Below are 19500 nucleotides of genomic sequence, written 5' to 3' on the forward strand. Positions count from 1 at the left end.
TTAGCCCACTTGTTGCTTTCTGAATTTAACCCCTGTGGTTAAATATACAATTTAATGAAATGGTACAATTTTGGCTTGATAATCTTTTCTAAAGATTTCACTATAAATTTTCATGATATGTGTTGGTTAACATTTTGCACTTAACAAGAAACTCTTCAAGTTAGTGTGTTCCCCTTCAGAGGCACAGCTCTCTCCAGAAGTCATGCCTTGTAGACACGTTTGCCTCTCGGGGGCCCGGGGGAAGGCCAGCTCCAGCTCGCCCTGTGTGCACCTTGGAAGTCTAGAAATCATTCCGTGTGAAAGTTAACTTTCCAAATGGCCTCCTTCTTTCCTGACATCACAGCCAGAGCCTGTGTTTTCACAGTATTTGTCAGACCACTGAGGAATGTGTGTTACCCGATTTACAGCTCTGGTCTGTACACACCCACACTGGGTCCCCGCTGGAGTTTCCGCCAAGCTCTGGGGGCCCGACCACGACCTCCCACGGTGCAGCCGCAGCACATGTGTTTCCTGAGCAGACGCGGTGCTGCTCTCCATGTGCACGTTTTCAGGCTATAAATCCTCCGTATTCCTGTGCCTGCTCTCTAGGCCTCCAGCCAGCACTCTAGCGTGTGTTAGAATGCCACGTTTCCCCAGAGCTCAGTCCTCCTGCCCAGACTGTGTGGATCAACCTGCAGGTGCCCAACCGGAAGGGCTGGAGCCCACACAATGCTCTCCTCTGACCAGGGTACCCCAGGACAGAGCGCAAGCTCTTTATGGACTGATGCATTCAGCTGCGCCCGGTGGTGGGGTGTGTGACCACTCTGTTTTGATTATGGAAGGTGGCAATGTGTTCGTTTTGGGTTTGAGTAACAGCTTTTTTTTTTTTTTTTTCTTTTCCATTCCAGTAGGATGATTGGCATTGGTAGGACCAGCAGTGAAACCATCTCTTATAGAAAGACAAGGCATGGCTTTAATAAAAAGTTGATGATTGGGAATGAGTCCTCGGAGATGGAAGAGCAAAACGTCACATGTATTAGTTTTAATCACTCGATTCATTTTTTTTTTTCCACTGGGATTTTAACAGTCGCAACATCCTCAAGTTTAAAATCCTGAAAGAAGAACAAGTCAGTGGGGAACCTGGGGTTGCGAGAAAGAAATAGAGCGAGACAGATGCTGAGTGTAGTTTGGGTAGTGATAATGTGTTGCATCGTAAATACAGGACAAGGAAGGTGGTGAAGGTGGATGAGAGTACAAATTAAGAGAAAGAGAGGCACCTCTGCTTTGGATTGCTCGCTTGACAATAGAGATGGTACTTGGAGAGATCAGAGGGGAAGAAGAGGGTTGGAAGGGAAGAGGGTATCCCAGACAAGATCCTGGAATCACAGACAAAATGTTTATTATGTTTTGAGCAAGACCGTAGAGCTCCTCCCTGCTTCATTCCTCACATCTTCACAGATGGCTTACTCTGTGCCAGGGACTGTGCCCTTGGGATACTAGCTTGTCATCATTAGTCACATCTACATCTTTATTAAATGTTTCCATCAGTCCATGCTTGCTAGGTGCTCCAAGGGAGTTAATGGAAGTCAGCAGCGGCCTCCCTGAATTCTGTGGAAAAGACAAGATGCATATGCTTCTGTTACAGTGCTCGGTGTTTGGAAATGAACAGTCGTGCATTGTTATGCAAATACCAAGGTAATAGAATGTGTGTAAATTACAATAAGTGCAATTACTCACAGGAAAATTTGTTGGCGCTTAGTTATGTTATTGTGTTCACTGCAGATTATAGCCTGTTACTTTCTGTTCCTCTAATATACTTTACCCACTTAAGTTTTGAAATAGAAATGAAATGCTGGGGTATCATCATTTTGCAAGAAAGATATATCTGTTTCTTCTATTGCGTTAGACAGGTTAATATGTTTTTGCATTTTATAACAGGGAACTTTATTAGCATGATGAAATTAATGCATTCAAGGCAATATCTTCTGAACCAGTTGTTACCAGTAGATAAAGTCTAATGTGGTAATTGCTGACTGAATGTTGGATCAGGGTTATTACTGAAGTAAAATCATTCACTGTGGGATGATCAGAGCTACAATATTCTGAATGATAAAAGAGCTGCCTTTACTTGCTAGTTTTAATTAGCTGTTAAAGAGGTGTCCTGGGTGATTTTGAAAGGCTCATCTTATCAATATTGTTATTTAGAAATGAATTACAATATTGTTACAGAGCCTGCTAATGTTTCTATCATTAAAGGTCTATCATTGTTTCTGTTGATTCTGTTATTTGAAGGCTTTGCAGACATGACTTAAATATTCCTTTCAACGCTTTGTGTGTATCTTTTTAAAAAACGCTTTCTATGATCTTAAAATCACCAGAGTTACTCTTTATGGTTGGACCGTTATTGATCTTATTTGTTCATTTGACAATGTCCGGCTTCAGTCCTTTAAGAAGATGGAAGCCTAATTTTATAGGAGGAAATGACTTCTTGCCTTTATCTATTGATTGATTGTGTTTGGAAGTGACTCTTGATCACCCTTGAAAATCTTCATGAGTAGATTTGATGTAATATATAGGCTTTTCTGATATTAATGCTTTGAAATATTAATAAAGTTTCCAGAAGTATCTAATTTGTGATCTGAGGTGGCCCTGGGTGAAATTTCCATATTAGTCAGTTTCTGAGTAAATGTAAATAGGAACTTTTTTAAAAAGAAATTAAAAGATTGTGTTTATTTGTCTGCTCTGGGTCTTACTTGCGGCACACGGGATCCTCCATCTTCTTTGCAGCATGTGGGATCTTTTTTAATTGTGGCATGGGGATCTTTATTTGAGGCATGGGGGATCTAGTTTCTCAACCAAGGATCAAACCTGAGCCCCCTGCATTGGGAATGCACCCAATACAGGGGGCCCTGCACCCTGCATTGGGCACTGCACCACCAGGGAAGTCCCAAAATAGACACAATTTTGAAGAAAAATATTCCCCAAAAGATTAGAGCCCACATTAAATGTCTGTTACTGAATAATCTGTTTGCAAAACCACAGTTCTATAGGTTAAATCGTATTTGTGTTCCCTGCATTTATACTGTTATATCATTTCCCAGGTACAACTGAAGGACTGTGGCCTTTGGATTCATGGTTGTGCAAACCTTGGATTGTGTTAATATCATTTATTTCTTCAATGCTTTTAATGAAGTGTAGCTTATTTATGATATTACCTTAGTTTTAGAAGTACAGTGTGGTTGAGTGGGCTTCGCTGGTGACTCAGTGATGATGAACCTGCAGGTCAATGCAGGTGATGTAGATTCAATCCCTGGGTTAGAAAGATCCCCTGGAAGAGGAAATGGCAACCCAGTCCAGTATTAGTGTGTGGGAAATACCATGGACAGAGGAGCCTGCTGGGTTGGAGTCCATGGGGTCACAAAGATTCACACAAACTTAGTGACTGAGCATGCATAGTGAGTCAATATTTTTTTGGATGATGTTCCATTATAGGTTATTATGAGATAATGGGTATATTTTTCTGTACTACACAGTATATCCTTGTTGCTTATCTATTTTATATATAGCAGTTTGTATCTGTTGATCCCAAACTCTCAAATACTGCTACCATTTATATCAGAGAATGTTTCACCTGTGTTCTCTTCTAGGAGTTTTATAGTCTCACATTTAGGTCTTTAAACCATTTTGAGTTTATTTTTGTATATGGTGTGAGAGAATGTTGTAATCTCATTGTTTTACATGTGGCTGTCTGGTTTTCCCAGCATCACTTATTAAAGATACTGTCTTTTCTCCACTGTATACACTTGCCTCTCTTGTCATAGATTAGTAGACTGCAAGGTGTGTGGGTTTCTTGTAATTTTAGGTCTACCAGGTACCCATATACAAAAAAGATCTTCACGACCCAGATAATCACAATGGAGTGATCACTCACCTAGAGCCAGACATCCTGGAATGTGAAGCCATTTGGGCCTTAAGAAGCATCACTATGAACAAAGCTAGTGGAGGTGATGGAATTCCAGTTGAGCTATTTCAAATCCTAAAGGATGATGCTGTGAAAGTGCTGCACTCAATATGTCAGCAAATTTGGAAAACTCAGCAGGACTGGAAAAGATCAGTTTTTATTCCAATCTCAAAGAAAGGCAATGCCAAAGAATGCTCAAACTACCACACAATTGCACTCATCTCTCATACTAGAAAAGTAATGCTCAAAATTCTTCAAGCTAGGCTTCAACAGTATGTGAACCATGAACTTCCAGATGTTCAAGCTGGTTTTAGAAAAGGCAGAGGAACCACAGGTCAAATTGCCAACATCTGTTAGATCATTGAAAAAGCAAGAGAGTTCCAAAAAAACATCTACTTCTGCTTTACTGACTATGCCAAAGCCTTTGACTGTGTGGCCCACAACAAACTGTGGAAACTTTTGAAAGAGATTGGAATACCAGACCACCTGACCTGCCTCTTGAGAAACCTGTATGCAGGTCAGGAAGCAACAGTTAGAACTGGACATGGAACAACAGACTGGTTCCAAATAGGAAAAGGAGTACGTCAAGGCTGTATGTTGTCACCCTGCTTATTTAACTTATATGCAGAGTACATCATGAGAAACGCTGGGCTGGAAGAAGCACAAGCTGGAATCAAGATTGCCCGGAGAAATATCAATAACCTCAGATATGCAGATGACACCACCCTTATGGCAGAAAGTGAAGAATAACTAAAGATCCTCTTGGTGAAAATGAAAGAGGAGAGTGAAAAAGTTAACTTAAAGCTCAATGTTCAGAAAACTAAGATCATGGCACCTGGTCCCATCACTTCATGTCAAATAGATGGGGAAACAGTGTAAATAGTGACAGGCTTTATTTTTTGGGGGGCTCCAAAATCACTGCAGATGGTGACTGCAGCCATGAAATTAAAAGACATTTGCTCCTTGGAAGAAAAGTTATGGCCAACCTAGACAGCTTATTAAAAAGCAGAGATGTTACTTTGCCAACAAAGGTCCATCTAGTCAAAGCTATGATTTTTCCAGTGGTCATGTATGGATGTGAGAGTTGGACTATAAAGCAAGCTGAGCACCGAAGAATTGATGCTTTTGAACTGTGGTGTTGGAGAAGACTCTTGAGTCCCTTGGGCAGCAAGGAAATCCAACCAGTCCATCCTAAAGGAAATCAGTCCTGAATATTCATTGGAAGGACTGATGCTGAAGCCAGTACTTTGGCCACATGATGCAAAGAGCTGACTCATTGGAAAAGACCCTGATGCTGGGAAAGATTGAAAGTGGGAGGAGAAGGGGATGACAGAGGATGACATGGTTGGATGGCATCACTGATGCGATGGACATGAGTTTGAGTGGGCTCTGGGAGTTGGTGATGGACAAGGAGGCCTGGCGTGTTGTAGTCCATGGAGTCACAGAGTCAGACATGACTGAGCGACTGAACTGACTGACTGACTGAGGTACCCATGCTCCTATACTTCACAAAGTCCATTTCTAAGGAAGTGAAAGAGTTTTCACAGAAGTTTTGTTTTGAAATTTAAGTGATCATAGAAATTACCTACTCTTGTTTATGGCTTACAATCGAGAAAAATGAGACCAAAAGATATTTCTTTAGAGTCAAGTGTCTATTTAATTCAAAGACCCTGCATGAAAATCTAGCCTCACCTAGCAGCATTTGTTTCTATTAACTGCTCAACTTGTATTGTTATTGAATATATATGAATATATAAAGGGAGAAGAGAGAGAGAGATGGAAGTAATAAAGTAAATTAGATGGTAAGTCACTCACTCTTAAGACCAAAGTTCTACACCTTCATATGGAGTTGAACAGATTGTTATTGCCAGTTTATTTGACTCAGTGGGATAAGCTGGTAGTCTTCAGGGGTCGTGGCTTTCTGAGAATAATGTACAGTTTGCATCACAGAAATCCTCGGAGATAATGAGTCCCAATTAGCAGAGAAGAGATTTTCTTGCCACTTAAGGGTACTATTAATTTGAGTGCAAGTGTGTCCATTTCCACTTTAGTAGCTACAATAAAACTGTTGAAAATTCCAAATAACTGGTACCATATTTCCAGTTTATCACAATAATATGTTGGTGCCAGGATTGCCCACCAATTATTCCAATTTGATGTATATATATTTTTACTCTTTCTCATATTACTGTATAGTTTTGCAGCTTGGTGAGATTTATTTGTGGTCTCTGGAGAGATATATTACTTCTAGTCCTCACAGAGCTAGTTAGTGCCTCAAGGAATTTGTCTTTGCATAGCAAAATAATTCCTGGAGGACATTTTGAGGTAACTGCCCTTTTGAAGACATGGGATGCCTTAAGTTGTGTTATCCTGGTTATCTACATCTTCTAAAGTTGTGCTTTTCAACTGTGGGGGTACGTTAGAATCAAGAGAGGATCTTCTATGAAGAGCCAATGTCTGGACCCCACCTCTGGTGACTCTATCCAGGGATGAGGCCCAGGCATTGGTAGTCTTTAAAAGTTCCCCAGATAGTACAGCAAGGGTTGAGAACTGCTCATTGGCACATTATGACTCCTTTCTAGCATTGCATAATTAGAGGAGATCCGTTTATCATGGGAGAAATCACCCATGATGTAGCAGTCTAGGAGCTCTTGTGAAGAAAGAGCTGGAACTGACAGTTTCATTGTAGATGGCCTCAATATGATGGCTCAGTGTGTTAATACTTATCTTCTGTTTTAACCTAATGGCCTAACTATAACTTATTTATGTTTAACTTGACAACAGTAAAAAATATGAAAACCAAATTGACTACAGCAATGTATATTACCCAAAGAAATGAACTTTTTAGTTATTTCTCTTCCTTTAGCATGAGATTCAATCAATGTTGAGTGACTTCTGCTCATGTTAATAGATGTTTCAAGATTGTCATTCACTGAGTCAAATATTTGTTTTATCCTTTTACTAATTAGGTACCAGAACAGCCTGACAAACCAACACATCAGTATCTTCACAACCAAAATTCACTGTGAAAGTGAAAGTCGCTCAGTCATGTCTGACTCTTTGTGACCCCGTGGACTGTACAGTCCGTGGAATTCTCCAGGCCAGAATACTGGAGTGGGTAGCCTTTCCCTTCTCCAGGGAAATCTTCCCAACCCAGGGATCAAACCCAGGTCTCCCGCATTGCAGGTGGATTCTTTACCAGCTGAGCCACAAGCACTCAGCTTTGGGAAGGCCCAAACACTGTGGAAATGAACAAATCATTTTTTTAGAGTTACTTTTGGCACCTCAAAATCTTTGAAACAAAAGCTTTAAAATGTCATGTGACAGGAAATTATATTTCCAATAAAGGAAGTCTGACACTTTTTAATCTTATTGGATAACAGGCATTAGAAAACTGATAGCGATGACTCTAGAGTTTCTAATATAATTACCAAACTCGAGTGCTGTGTTAGTTCTTAAGATAAAGACTTCCAAATCAGAGAATTTTTGATAATATTTGTAAAGGATATAAAAGATGAAGACTAACTAAAAATAACCAGAGAATTATTTATAATGGGGAAAATTAAAAAAGTAAAAGTCCCCAACAGAAGGGAATAGTTAGCAATTATGGTCTATCCATATGATGAAATGTTATAATACAGATTGAAATTTTTTAAAGACAGTGGAAAAATGCTCATGTCATGCAGAGAAAAAGCTGAATAAAACACAGTAGCACTAATATGATCCTCTCTAAATTGCACAGATTTTCCCTTGACTCTGTTTTTCTTCATCCCCTGGTTACTTCGGGGTGATGGCAAAGTCAAGGAGATGAGCAGACTGTCTCTCTTGATCTGGATGCTGACCCAGGCACAGGCATTTGAGGAGCTGCTTTCTCAAGGCCTGGGTTTCCAATTTCTGGTGATTCCTTCCATGCATGATGCTAGAATACCTGGGCTTATTAATGTGGGTATGTAACTAAGAGATTTTCTCTCTAGCAATGACTTGGACCAAAGTCAACTGGAGAAGTAAATGATAATTCAGCTGTCAATCCCTACAGCTCTTTTACCTAATGGGAGTCATCATTTCCACCCACGGTGTCATGCTTTCAGCATAACACACCTCTTCAGTTCAGTTCAATTCAGTCGCTCAGTCGCGTCCGACTCTTTGTGACCCCCTGAACTGCAGCACGCCAGGCCTCCCTGTCCATCACCAACTCCCTGAGTTTACTCAAACTCATGTGCATAGAGTTGGTGATCCTAACCCCTCCAAAATCTTCTCCCAGGGTAAAGCTTACTAGACCAAATATATTTACTTTTACTTCCATGGCTTGTTGGTGTTTTTCTTATTTGTGGTTGATTTTTCTCATATAATAGAAAGTAGTGCTTTTCAAAGTGTGGTTCCCTGGGCCTGCAGCATCAGTGTCACCAGGAATTTAAACTCTAAAAAGTGGTTACTGAGGCTTCCCCGATGGCTTAGTGGTAAAGAATCTGCCTGTGAATGCAGGAGATATGGGTTCAGTCCCTGGTCCAGGAAGATCCTACATGCTGCAGAGCAACTGAGCCTGTGTGCCAGAACTATTGAACCTGTGCTCTAGAGCCCAGGAGCTGCAACTATTAAGCCCATGCAGAAGCCATCGCAGTCAGCCTGCGCACCGCAAGTAGGGAGAAGCCCTTACTCACCACAGCTAGAGAAAAGCCCCTGCAGCAACAAAGATCCAGCACAGCCATGAATAAATAAATTTAAAAAAATGGCTACTAGTTAACTAGAATGTCTTTCTTTCCTTTATAATATTTCTCCCTCAACAGTTTATAGAATATCATAGCTAAAATGTAGGTAGCTATGTTTTATTGCACATTCTTATAGAATTATCACAGCTAAAATGTAGGTAGCTATGTTTTATTACACATTCTTCCATGTGTTTTCCAAATATTAACTCATTTAATTCTCATAATCATATTATGAGGTAGGTGTTATTTTGTCCCTATTTTGTAGGAAAGGAAGCTGAACACAGAAAAGATAAGTAACTCACCCAAAGACCAGCAGATATAAAAAATGCTCATAGGAAAAATATTGGAAGCAAATATCTACCAGAAGCAGTTATTTCTGGATGTGGGAACCACAGATAGCTTTAAATTTCTTCTCTGTGCTTTTCTGTATTTTCCAAAGCAAGTACATAGTACCCTTGCTATCAGAAGAAAACTCAAAATATTGAAAAATATGAAGATAGAACTCTCAGAGAAGACCTGGAATAAGGGTGAGCCAGGACAGGAGAGAGGAGTTGTGATGTATTAAAACCCTTCTTCCTCAGGTCAGGTCTTCCAGGATCCTGGCAGGAGCTGAGCAAGTGAGGAGATAGAGCCCTGGCTGTGGGCATGTAAGCATCAGAACTGAAAACCCAGGAAGGGCATGACATTGAGCAATCTGATCTTTCCAATGTGTTAACAGGTTTCAAAACTTATTATCTTTGTGGATAGGCAGTGGTAAAGTGTGTTTTATCACAATATGTTTAAGAGACATTTGATGGCACAAAACCCAGTTCTCTGAATCCAAGGTAGAAGGAGAGTTTGACCATAAAACAATGCCCTGACTCATCTTTAATTAAGTGTGCAACGTGGGAAGGGAATTAGTGTTTTCTAGTGTATGGGAGGTATGGAGCAACAGCTATAAGTTTTCAAAACAGCCCATTATTAGCAATCTGTACTGAATCGATTGGTAGCCACAGTTCAGTTAGCCCTTAAACAAGCTGAACAATAGCTGAAGTGATTATTTGGGCTAAATTATTGCTGTTATAAAGTGTAATCAGTGTTTTATTACAGCAAAAATAGATTTTTTTTTCTTAATTTCTCTTTTCACTCCACCTCTCCTCAACTGGATCTCCTTGCCAGAGATCTGGAAGAATGATCTCTTGTTTCCCTCCCCACATTGGCAGGAGAGTCTCAGGCATTCGAAGGCAGCAAGACAGGATTCATCTTGTAAAGGTTTTCTATTTTAATATCCCTTAATGACCAATAATAAATTCCGTATAGTTAATCCCCTATTCTCATGAAAACAATCTAGATGGTTTAAAAAATCAATCATTAATGAGCAGTAAGTGACAGCTCCCCAACAACACAGCTGTATTTTTGTAAAAGTGATTAAACATTGTCTGCATTCATAATTGCATGGTTAATAAGAATGTTGAGCACTAAGTCAAGCATTGTTGCTAATGATGACAGATTATGATGCTACAAATGCTTTAGAGTTATGAGGCTAAATTTTCAAAAGCAGTCCCTGGAATGAAATTCACACAGATCCTTAAGTATTCAATTTGCATGGACCATTACCAGGTTTGTGCATGGCATTTGGGAACTTTGCAGTTGAGACTCTTTAGAAAATCTAGCCCATTATGACAGAAAGCATCTGTAATTGACACTAACTGATATCCTTCTGCCCAGCGTTGGTGAAACGTTTAAGATGCTCTCTGTGCGGTTTGATGGAACTCATAGCCCCTTTGATGAAGAGTCCTGAAGGCTGAAAGTAAGGCAAAGAGGATCTCTAGGGGATATAATTCAGCCTCACACGTAGGTGTAAATATCAAGAGTTTTGCAAGGAGGTGAGAGAGTGGGCAAGTCATTTGGAAGGGGGACTTGGTAATCCCTTCATTAATTATTTACCTCTCTCATTTTGGCCTTAAAACTACTCACTAAACCTTGGTAATTCCTGGATTATTATTTATAAGTCTAAGTATTTTAAATCTGAGATTGTCCCATGGTCCACTGGGGATTGATGATTGTGCTGAGGGATTTCAATCTTTTTGAAAATGTGTACAGAGTGGGTCACCTTGTGATTGAGCATGCTCGGTCTGTCTGTACTCTGATCAGGTATGAAGCCATAAGTAGTCATATTTGGTAAGGAAGATTGCAGGCTTAAAAAGGAACTAATGAATTTGAGGATTCTTGGAAACATAACTTTCTGGGATATTGAGGGTCTGACTAATAGTTTGGTAGCATTATGTCTAGTGCAATTATTTACTTATTCCTGTCAGTACAGATATCTTCTCTTGACAATAGCTTGACCACTAGAGAGCCAGGACCATGTGTAGTATTCTGTTGGCTTCAATATAACACCTCAATCAGTGATGCTTTGATCTGGATCAGGAAGCCCTTGTCTGAACAGAGGATTACAGACTATTACAAGCATGTTTGTTTTAAATTTTATTGGCGTATAGTTGATTTGCAATGTCATGTTTGTTTCAGGTGTACATGTGATTCAGTTATACATATATTTAATCTTTATGAGATTCTTCTCCCATATAAGTTATTACAAAATATTAGTAAAGTTCCCTGTGCTATATAGTAGATCCTTGTTGGTTATATAGTCTATATATAATAGCATATATATTAATCTCAAACTCCTAATTTACCCCTTAGACCTAAAGATTATCATACTAAGTGAAAAGTCAGACAGAGAAAGATAAATATCATATGGTGTCACTCATGTGTGGAATCTAATTTTAATAAATGATACAAATGAACTTGTTTATGAAATATAAACAGACTTAACAGATTTCAAAAATGAGCCTTTTAAGATATCTGGGTTTCAAATGTTACTCTGTCACTCACTAGTGACATTCTATTCCTTTTGAAGCCTTACTTTTTCTCATTGGTAATATAGGAGGGTTTGGTAGTTACTTGTTAGGGTTATTGTGAGGAATCAGTGAGATAAGTATTTGAAACTCTTAGTAGAGTGACTAGGATTTAGTATGTGCTTGATAAGAGCTTGGAGAAGGAAATGGCAACCCACTCCAGTATTCTTGCCTGGAAGTCCCATGGACTGAGGAGCCTGGTAGGCTACAGTCCATGTGGTGGCAAAGAGTCAGACACGACTGAGCGACTTCACTTTTCACTTCACTTTCACTTGATAAGAGCTAGTGGTTCCTGTCTTATTGTTAAGGCCACAGGTCTATGTCCTGAATGAGTAAGTACAGCTGAGCCTGGGATCTTTTTAGCAGATCTGGGTGATTCCTTGTAGATCTAAGAGAAATGAGGTACTGCCCTTAGTCCATGTGTTAAGTAGCTTGTAGCTGATGAGCAGTTACTTATATGTTTTGGGCTGAAATGTGTTCCTCCTATACCTAAGAAGGTACAAGCACATTGCAGAGAGGGGAGGGATGGACACCAGCTGAGCCAGACAGACCAGCCCAGAGGCATGGCAGCTGTCATAGTCAGAGGGTCTCACAACTTGGTCCCAGCATCTGAAACCACACCCAGAGCTACTGTAGAGCCATTCAGGACTGGAGTTGGGTCACTAGTGGAGAAGAGCTTTCTGGAGCCTGTGATGGCAACAGAAAGATCTGAAATGAGGTTTGTTCTGACTTCTGCCAGGGACTTCTGCTCTCTTAAAGAGCCCTCCTATTTCCTGCCTAAGCTTCTGGTGCCCATTTCTGTGATCAGGGGTACATCTTCCCCATGCCCTATAACCAATTTTATTATTTTTTCTTCCAATATTTGTTGTTAAAAATATGAGGAAAATAGCGTACATATATTTGTTTCCACCTCTTCTTGTCACATAAATGTGGTCTACTGTGTACAGTTTTTTACTTTACTTTTGCTTACTTAACAATATATCTTGGAGATGTCTTGTAGGAGTATATATATCAGTCTTTTCTTTTTACTGTGTATTTCACTGAGTGGATACACCATTGTCTAGTCAACTACCTTTTTAATTCATGGGCATTTGGGTGGGGTTGGGGGACATTTCTTGATTATAAAACAGAGACTGGATAGCAGTTAAACATCCTACAGGCCACAGTACTTTCCCCCATCCCTTTTCTCCTCCTTGGATTGTTTGCTGTCTAACAAATTAGTGGGCCTGCATCATAAGACAGTGAAAAATACATGCTGAATGGAGTTGACACATGAAGGAAGAATGGGCTGATGTCTTGGTCTTAGTTCTCCTCACTTCTAGCCCAAAAGAATTAGGATTCTTGATCTCTAACTGCAGAAATCTTAAAAATATGTTAGAATTAAAGCCAAAGGCAAAAATGTATGATATTATAAAAATTTTAAAGAATCACATGAGTGCTCAACATTTTAAATGATTAAAAAAAGTGAAATGATGGGGGAGTTTGTGTGGTTCCAGGGATTTAATGAAAACATTGAACTTTTAGCTTTAATGCCCATCTTTACTTTAATGCCCAATGTCTTTGTTTGGCAAATGAAAATAGTACTGGTTGTCACCCACTTCTCTTTGTGAATGTAAATATACTTCTCCTTGCGTATTTAGTATTGCTAAACTATTGGCAAATATTTTGTAAACATGAAATGCTAAAGGGTCATGCCAGTTTGCATGGCAATAGCCAGGAACCAGGTCTTTATACTCAATTGACATAAGTGATCAACAAGATTAGGCAGGATAGTCTATATTGGGGAGGCTTCATAGAGACTGGCAAATGCCAAGATATACACATGTCCTCTTTCTCTGATGAACTAAAGTAACTTCAGACGTGTATTGTTACACATGGACACTGTTGCAGTGGATAGAACTGAGGATTTGCTGCAACCCAGTAGCAACTCTCTTCTTTGAGTAGCCCAAGCAAGGCCCCCTGACCTCCAACCCCGGCCACTGCCCCTCTTATTTATCCTGGTTCTTCCCACATTTTCTCTTTGTTTGTATTGTCCCCAAGCTAAGAATTGGCTCTGTTGCATTCAGTCATAGCAAATCCTATGTGGGGAGCCCACCTTCAAATCCAGTTCAATCTAGCGCTCCATCATTTGGTGCTTCATTGAGACTGGGATAACTGGCCATGGAACCTTGGGGAAGTTTCCTTAACCTCTCTGAGGCTCAACATCATGATCTGTAAAACATGAAGTGTGATATTTATTGCTCAGGATTATTATAAGGATTAAATGAGGTAATGTGAGTAATTAATGGGCAGTACATTTAGGTTCACTCTAAGATGCTCTCTGGGACTCCTCTACCTTTCAACAACACGTCCCTTGTTAGAATTCCCATTAACAATTTATGAGTCTTCAGACTGTGATACCCACCTTGATGCTTAAAGAATGGTTTTGCTTTGTCTTCTTGTGTTGTATACATAAAAAAACTATATTCCATGTTTTCAGTTTGCCTTCTGGGAGTAGAAGCTAAATTTTAATTGAACATCCACTGAGGGTCTAAATAAAACTTAAAATTTTTAGATGTTTAGAGCTAAAAGGGAATGTATGGATATGTCATGTTGTATTTCCAGGATGGTCACCATAATAACTCTCAACCATCATGTTCTTCTATAGTATGAACTTACTACTTCCCTCACCCAGAGGTAAAGTCCAATCCTTCTTTGAATTTAAGCTAGCTTGGAACCACTTCACTCAGTAGAATACAGTGGAAGGGACACAATGACTTCCAAGGTTAGGTCACAAGATATCGTGCACCTTCTCCCTGGTTGATCAAGATTGTTACCTTTTGGAATTCCCTGTCTCCTGTAAGAAATTCAACTTTCCTGAGGCCATTGTTGTGAGTCCAAGCCACATGGAAAGGCAGCCAAACTTGTAAATGAAGATGTTGTCTTGTAAGTGGATCTTCCATTTTCCAATGTTCTAGCTCTAGCCATTTGGGTCTCGTTGTGGAAGGCCCAGATATTATGGAATAGAGAAGAGCTGTCCCACTGTGTTCTTTCCAGTTTCTGACCCACAGAACCCATAAGCATGGTAGTATGATTGCTGTTTTATATTACTGAATTTAGACTAGTTTGCTATACAGCAAAGATGATTGGAACAAGGGATAGCAATTTGACTATCATGTTTTGGAAATCTCCTTAGGCCAAAGAGTATAAATAAATCATTTTATTTAAATAAAGACTTAGAGGTAGAATTATTCTTAAGTACTGGGTTTCAGCCTGAACCTCCATGCACTGTTTATTACATCATGTATCCTCCTAGCTCTGAATGTCAGCTTCCCATGTTTGCATAGTCAACATCTGACTTCTGGTTTCTTTTCTCAAGTTGTATATATTCTAAGAAGTACTTTGTTCATGTAGCAAGCCACGAGGAAACAAATTACATTATAAGCCTAGCAGAAGGATTTTTTTTTTTTTTGCAGACTTTAGGTTGGGAGAGGTATTGAGAGCTCTTAGAGAAGGAACAGAGATAAAGAGATGGAAATGGAGAGGAAGTGAGACCATATGCTGAGGTTGGAGCCTTGCAGAGGAGAAAGTGGGAAGTGGCACAGCAGGATGAAAATTATGAGGCACTGGTGGAAAAAGAAGATTGAAATTGCTGCAACTCTACTGAAGCAAAGAACTGTGTGCTGACAAGAAGAAGGTTGATGAGCAGCTCTAGCAAATCTCTTCCTGTTTACAGATCAAGGAGAAGTGAGGAAAGTGGCATATGGAATAAGAAGGAGCAGAGGGAGTCAGCGTGAAGGAGAGAGAAACCTGCAGGAGGTAGGAGGAGAGACTCAGGAACTCTATGGAAGCAGCAGGGTGAGCTCCGCTGAGGGGAGAGATGGAGAACTCAAGCAGAGAAGCAGGGGAACAGTTGGCCCTAAAGTGTCCAAAAAAGAACTAGGAAGAATTGGAGACAGTGGGAGACGATGAGGGGCATAAAATAAAATCACAAACAAAACGTTCAAAGAGAACATTTGGGATAGAAGTTAAAGCAGTAAAGAGTGTCTGGAAGAGATGGGACAAGTGCATATTCAAATATATTTTGAATGAAAATAGTGAATCAACTTTTGTTAAAGGAAAATAGTTTGGATGACAGTTTAAGTGGCATGACATATTTTGTATTACCTGCTTACAAAGAAGGCTGAATTGTACCTAAGATGTTCCCAGAAGTGAAGTTTAAGATGTCATTTGACTTTATATTTTAAAGATTTATTTATTATTATTTTTATTTGCTGTGCCAGATCTTTGTTGCTTCATGTAGGCTTTTCTCTAGTTACGAGGAGAGGGGGCTACTCTTCATTGTGGTGTATGGGCTTCTCATTGAGGGGGCTTCTCTTGTTGCAGAGCACAGGCTTCAGTAGTTACAGCTTGTGGGCTTAGTAGTTGGGATGCATGGGCTTAGCTGCTCTACACACTTGGGATTTTCCCAGACCAAGGATAGAACCAATGTCGCCTTCATTGTTAGGCAAGTTCTTAACCCTTGGACCATACAGAGAAGCCGCCAAGCCATTTTATTTAAAAAGAAATTAAGCACATATAAACTTAAAAATGGATATCCTGGGATTCAGACTTGGAATACTAAGCGAAAGAAATAGCATTAAGGCATGAAAGCCTATAATTAAAACATAGTGACTAAAATCCAGTAACAGTATTCATTGTTTAACAAATACCTATATTTGATACCAAAGAAGATCAGAAATACAAGGAGGTGCTTTATCTAGCTCACACTCTGGAGCTAGATTCTTTCAGATTTCTGGAGACCTTTTTGCCCTCATTTTGACTAAAATCTGAAGATACCTTAAGACTGAAATGTTGCTGAAGACGATGATGATGATGACATTGATGGTGGTTGTAATAGTGACGGTGGTGATGATGATGATGCTTCCTATTAGTGAGTGGTATAGCTGCCTTTGTTCCCATAATCACTGTTGGGAATAGCCCTAATTCTGGCAATCTCTTAGCCTTTATTGACCAGAGCCTCCTTTTTCATAGAGTCCTTTTTGGTATGTTATGTTAACCTCCCTTTGGAGTGTCTTAACATTGACCTTATTTTTCCGTGGCTTGCCCTGTTTTGACTCACAGATGAATCGTTCACAATCATGTTTGCACCATAGGATTGCTCACTAGGTCAGAGTTAATTTGAACAAAAGGAGTCTCTTGGCCCAATCTGGGTCAGCAGAGTCTCTTTTCCATGAGTTTGGAATGGAGAGGTTTTTTGTTTTTTTTGAATGGAGAGGTTTTTCTCAACCTCTGCATGTGGCTTGAACTCAGATAGTGTAAACTTGGGGTCTGGATGGTGACTGCAGATATGGTGAAGGTAAAAATTAGATCTGTAGGAAGAGGAGTCTGAGGTTGATGGACAGACTCAATGGACATGAGTTTGAACAAGCTCTGGGAAATGGTGAAGGACAGAGAAGCCTGGTGTGCTGCAGTTCACGGGGTGGCAAAGAGTTAGACACAAGTGAGTGACTGAACAAACAGCAAAAGAAGAGGAATCTGAGGCTGATGGACAGAGCAGAGATGAGTATCTGAAAGACCAAGAACATGTTAGCCATGTTCTGGCTGGCTCTTAGTCAACAGTTTTACCCCTATTGGGTTCAGGTGTAACTCTGCCCCAAGATAACATTGTGCCATTATACAAATGTCCTTTTTAAAAGAACCTTTCTGAGAGATTTCTTATAACTTACAGACAAAAGAGCCTTGACCAAAACAATTACTGAGATGAAAATGAATCAAGAGATTGGGAACTTTTCACTAATGTCATTTTGGGTCTTCATTTGTGCTTTATTCTAAGGAAACCTATAGAAAAATTCAAAGCAATATGGTCATTCTATAGACCATGGAGTATTTTGTACTACTACAGTTATGGCTGGAGCTCATAGCAGGGCCTGCCTTGTGGGGGTTGAGGCCTCTGGATATATAAAATGTTTCTCTAGGCTCTGGCCAGAGGCATCTGATTCTCATATTCAAAATTAATGTTGGCAGAGGGATATTTTTAAATCAAGATTTTGCAATTTCAGCTGACCTATCTGCAGCAAACTTAAACATACAACCGTAGTGCCTTGAAGATTGAACTAGTGCTTTTCAATATATTCATGTAAAAGTGAAAGTCAAAGTTGCTCAGTTCTGTCTGATTCTTTGCAACCCCATGGACTATACAGTCCGTGGAACTCTCCAGGCCAGAATACTGGAGTGGGTAGCTATTCCCTTCTCCAGGAGATCTTCCCAACTCAGAGAGTGAACCCAGGTCTCCCGCATTGCAGGTGGATTCTTTACCAGCTGAAACACCAGGGAAGCCCTGGTGCTTTTCTATAACTATTTAATTCTGAGACTATGTCTGGTAGAGATTATGCTTTCTTAGAGGAGAACTTACAGCCAGAAAGGTAGTTTGCTAATTATCATAGAATTTTAAAAGCATCTATAAAAATCATGTTACTCAAGTCTTTTATTATGCAGACAGGGAAATACGTGCAGAAGGGCTAAATTGATTATTTTATGGTCTTGATATGAGTCAGGTAGCCCTAAAGATAAAGTATCCATGCATTTATTCATCTTCTCCTTTCTTCTTTTCTTACTTCCTTCCTCCTTCCCTCCCTCCCTCCAATTATTATTTTTTGAGTAGCTACCACATACATAACAGCTTCTAAAACCTGGAGATGCAGTAGTAAAGTAGTAAATCCTCATAGGGTCCTCCTCTCATGGAGACCTTACCATTGTGGAGCTTATATTTGAGTTGGGAGAACTCAACTCAAATTTATTTACTGAGATAAAATAAACATGTGAATAAATGTATAAAATTATTTTAGATGATGACAAAGCACTATGAAGAAAAAAAAGTAGAAATATAATAGAGAATTACAGTCTGGGGTAACATAGGCTGTGACTTCTTAGAGCAAGGAGGATACATTCAGCTGATCTAGCTATTCTATCCATCTATCACTTGTCTGCCTTATCTATCATCTTTGATTACACAAGACAACATGATGATTTCTATCTAATACCAGAAGGCAGAGATTAAGTCACTTCTCTAATCACAGAGTTCATGATTTTCAATATAGTTTTATTGCCATTGTTTCTACCACCACTTCAAGAGAGTATTGGATTGGGAACCTGCTCTCAAGAATTCATATTCAAGTGGGAAAGAGAAAGCATAAGTACTATGGGATAATACTTCAAAGTACTAATTAGTTTCTTCCCTTCTCCAAAATCCTCACAAAATGCCTTCACTGTATCCCAAAGACTTTTCCTATGGCTCCCACTTTTTCCCTTGGATACTCCCCCTCCCCACATACACACAGATATGAGACAAAACAGAAGCAAATTCTGCAAAAACTAGACCATTTGGGAAGCTGCCGGTCAGTATAAGGGAAAGATCCAGATGCACATTTTAGTGTTCCTCCCCCTGTTCTGAAAATCTAGACTGTGAAACCTCAACTGCTACTGAAGCAAACACCGCCTGTTACCAGTTCCAACTGGCTGTGAGGAAACCTACTCACCACTGACTTACCGGTTTCATTTGTTTAGTCACCAAGTGTCTGACTCTTTGCAACCCCATGGACCGCAGTACGCCAGGTCTCCCTGTCCTTGACCATCTCCTAAATTACCAGCAGCCTTCTCCTTTCATCCAGTGTGGAGTCATGGTTTTCTGTATGAAAAGATCTGATCTACTTTATCTGCTACCCAAGGAGTATGCAAACTCCACAGATGAGAGGATGAAGAGATGGTTGTGACACAAAGGGGAAGTTTCAATTCTGACAAAGAAGGTGCTAGATATTCTCTGAAATCACTTGTGTTGTGTATGGTCATATTGGCTGTCTGTTGTCACAATAATGCCTCATAACAAACCACCCCACATATCAGAGGCTTACAACAGTGAGCATTTATTTAGTCTGAAGGTTGATAAGATAGTCTGGGTTTGGTTCAGTTATTTTGGTCT

General features: G+C 39.8%; 1 long non-coding RNA gene across 1 annotated transcript; it reads right to left on the reverse strand.

Moving 5' to 3' along the window:
- Window positions 1–1521: 1521 nt before the first annotated feature.
- LOC133061325 (uncharacterized) lies at window positions 1522–19198 on the reverse strand. The gene is made up of 3 exons (XR_009693978.1): window positions 19072–19198; window positions 13639–13754; window positions 1522–1587 (listed from the first exon to the last, which is right to left on the reverse strand). It is a non-coding gene; the product is annotated as an uncharacterized LOC133061325 (long non-coding RNA).
- Between the last annotated feature and the right edge of the window lie 302 nt (window positions 19199–19500).

The sequence above is a fragment of the Dama dama genome, chromosome 9 (assembly GCF_033118175.1).
Source record: "Dama dama isolate Ldn47 chromosome 9, ASM3311817v1, whole genome shotgun sequence".
Taxonomy (NCBI): domain Eukaryota; kingdom Metazoa; phylum Chordata; class Mammalia; order Artiodactyla; family Cervidae; genus Dama; species Dama dama.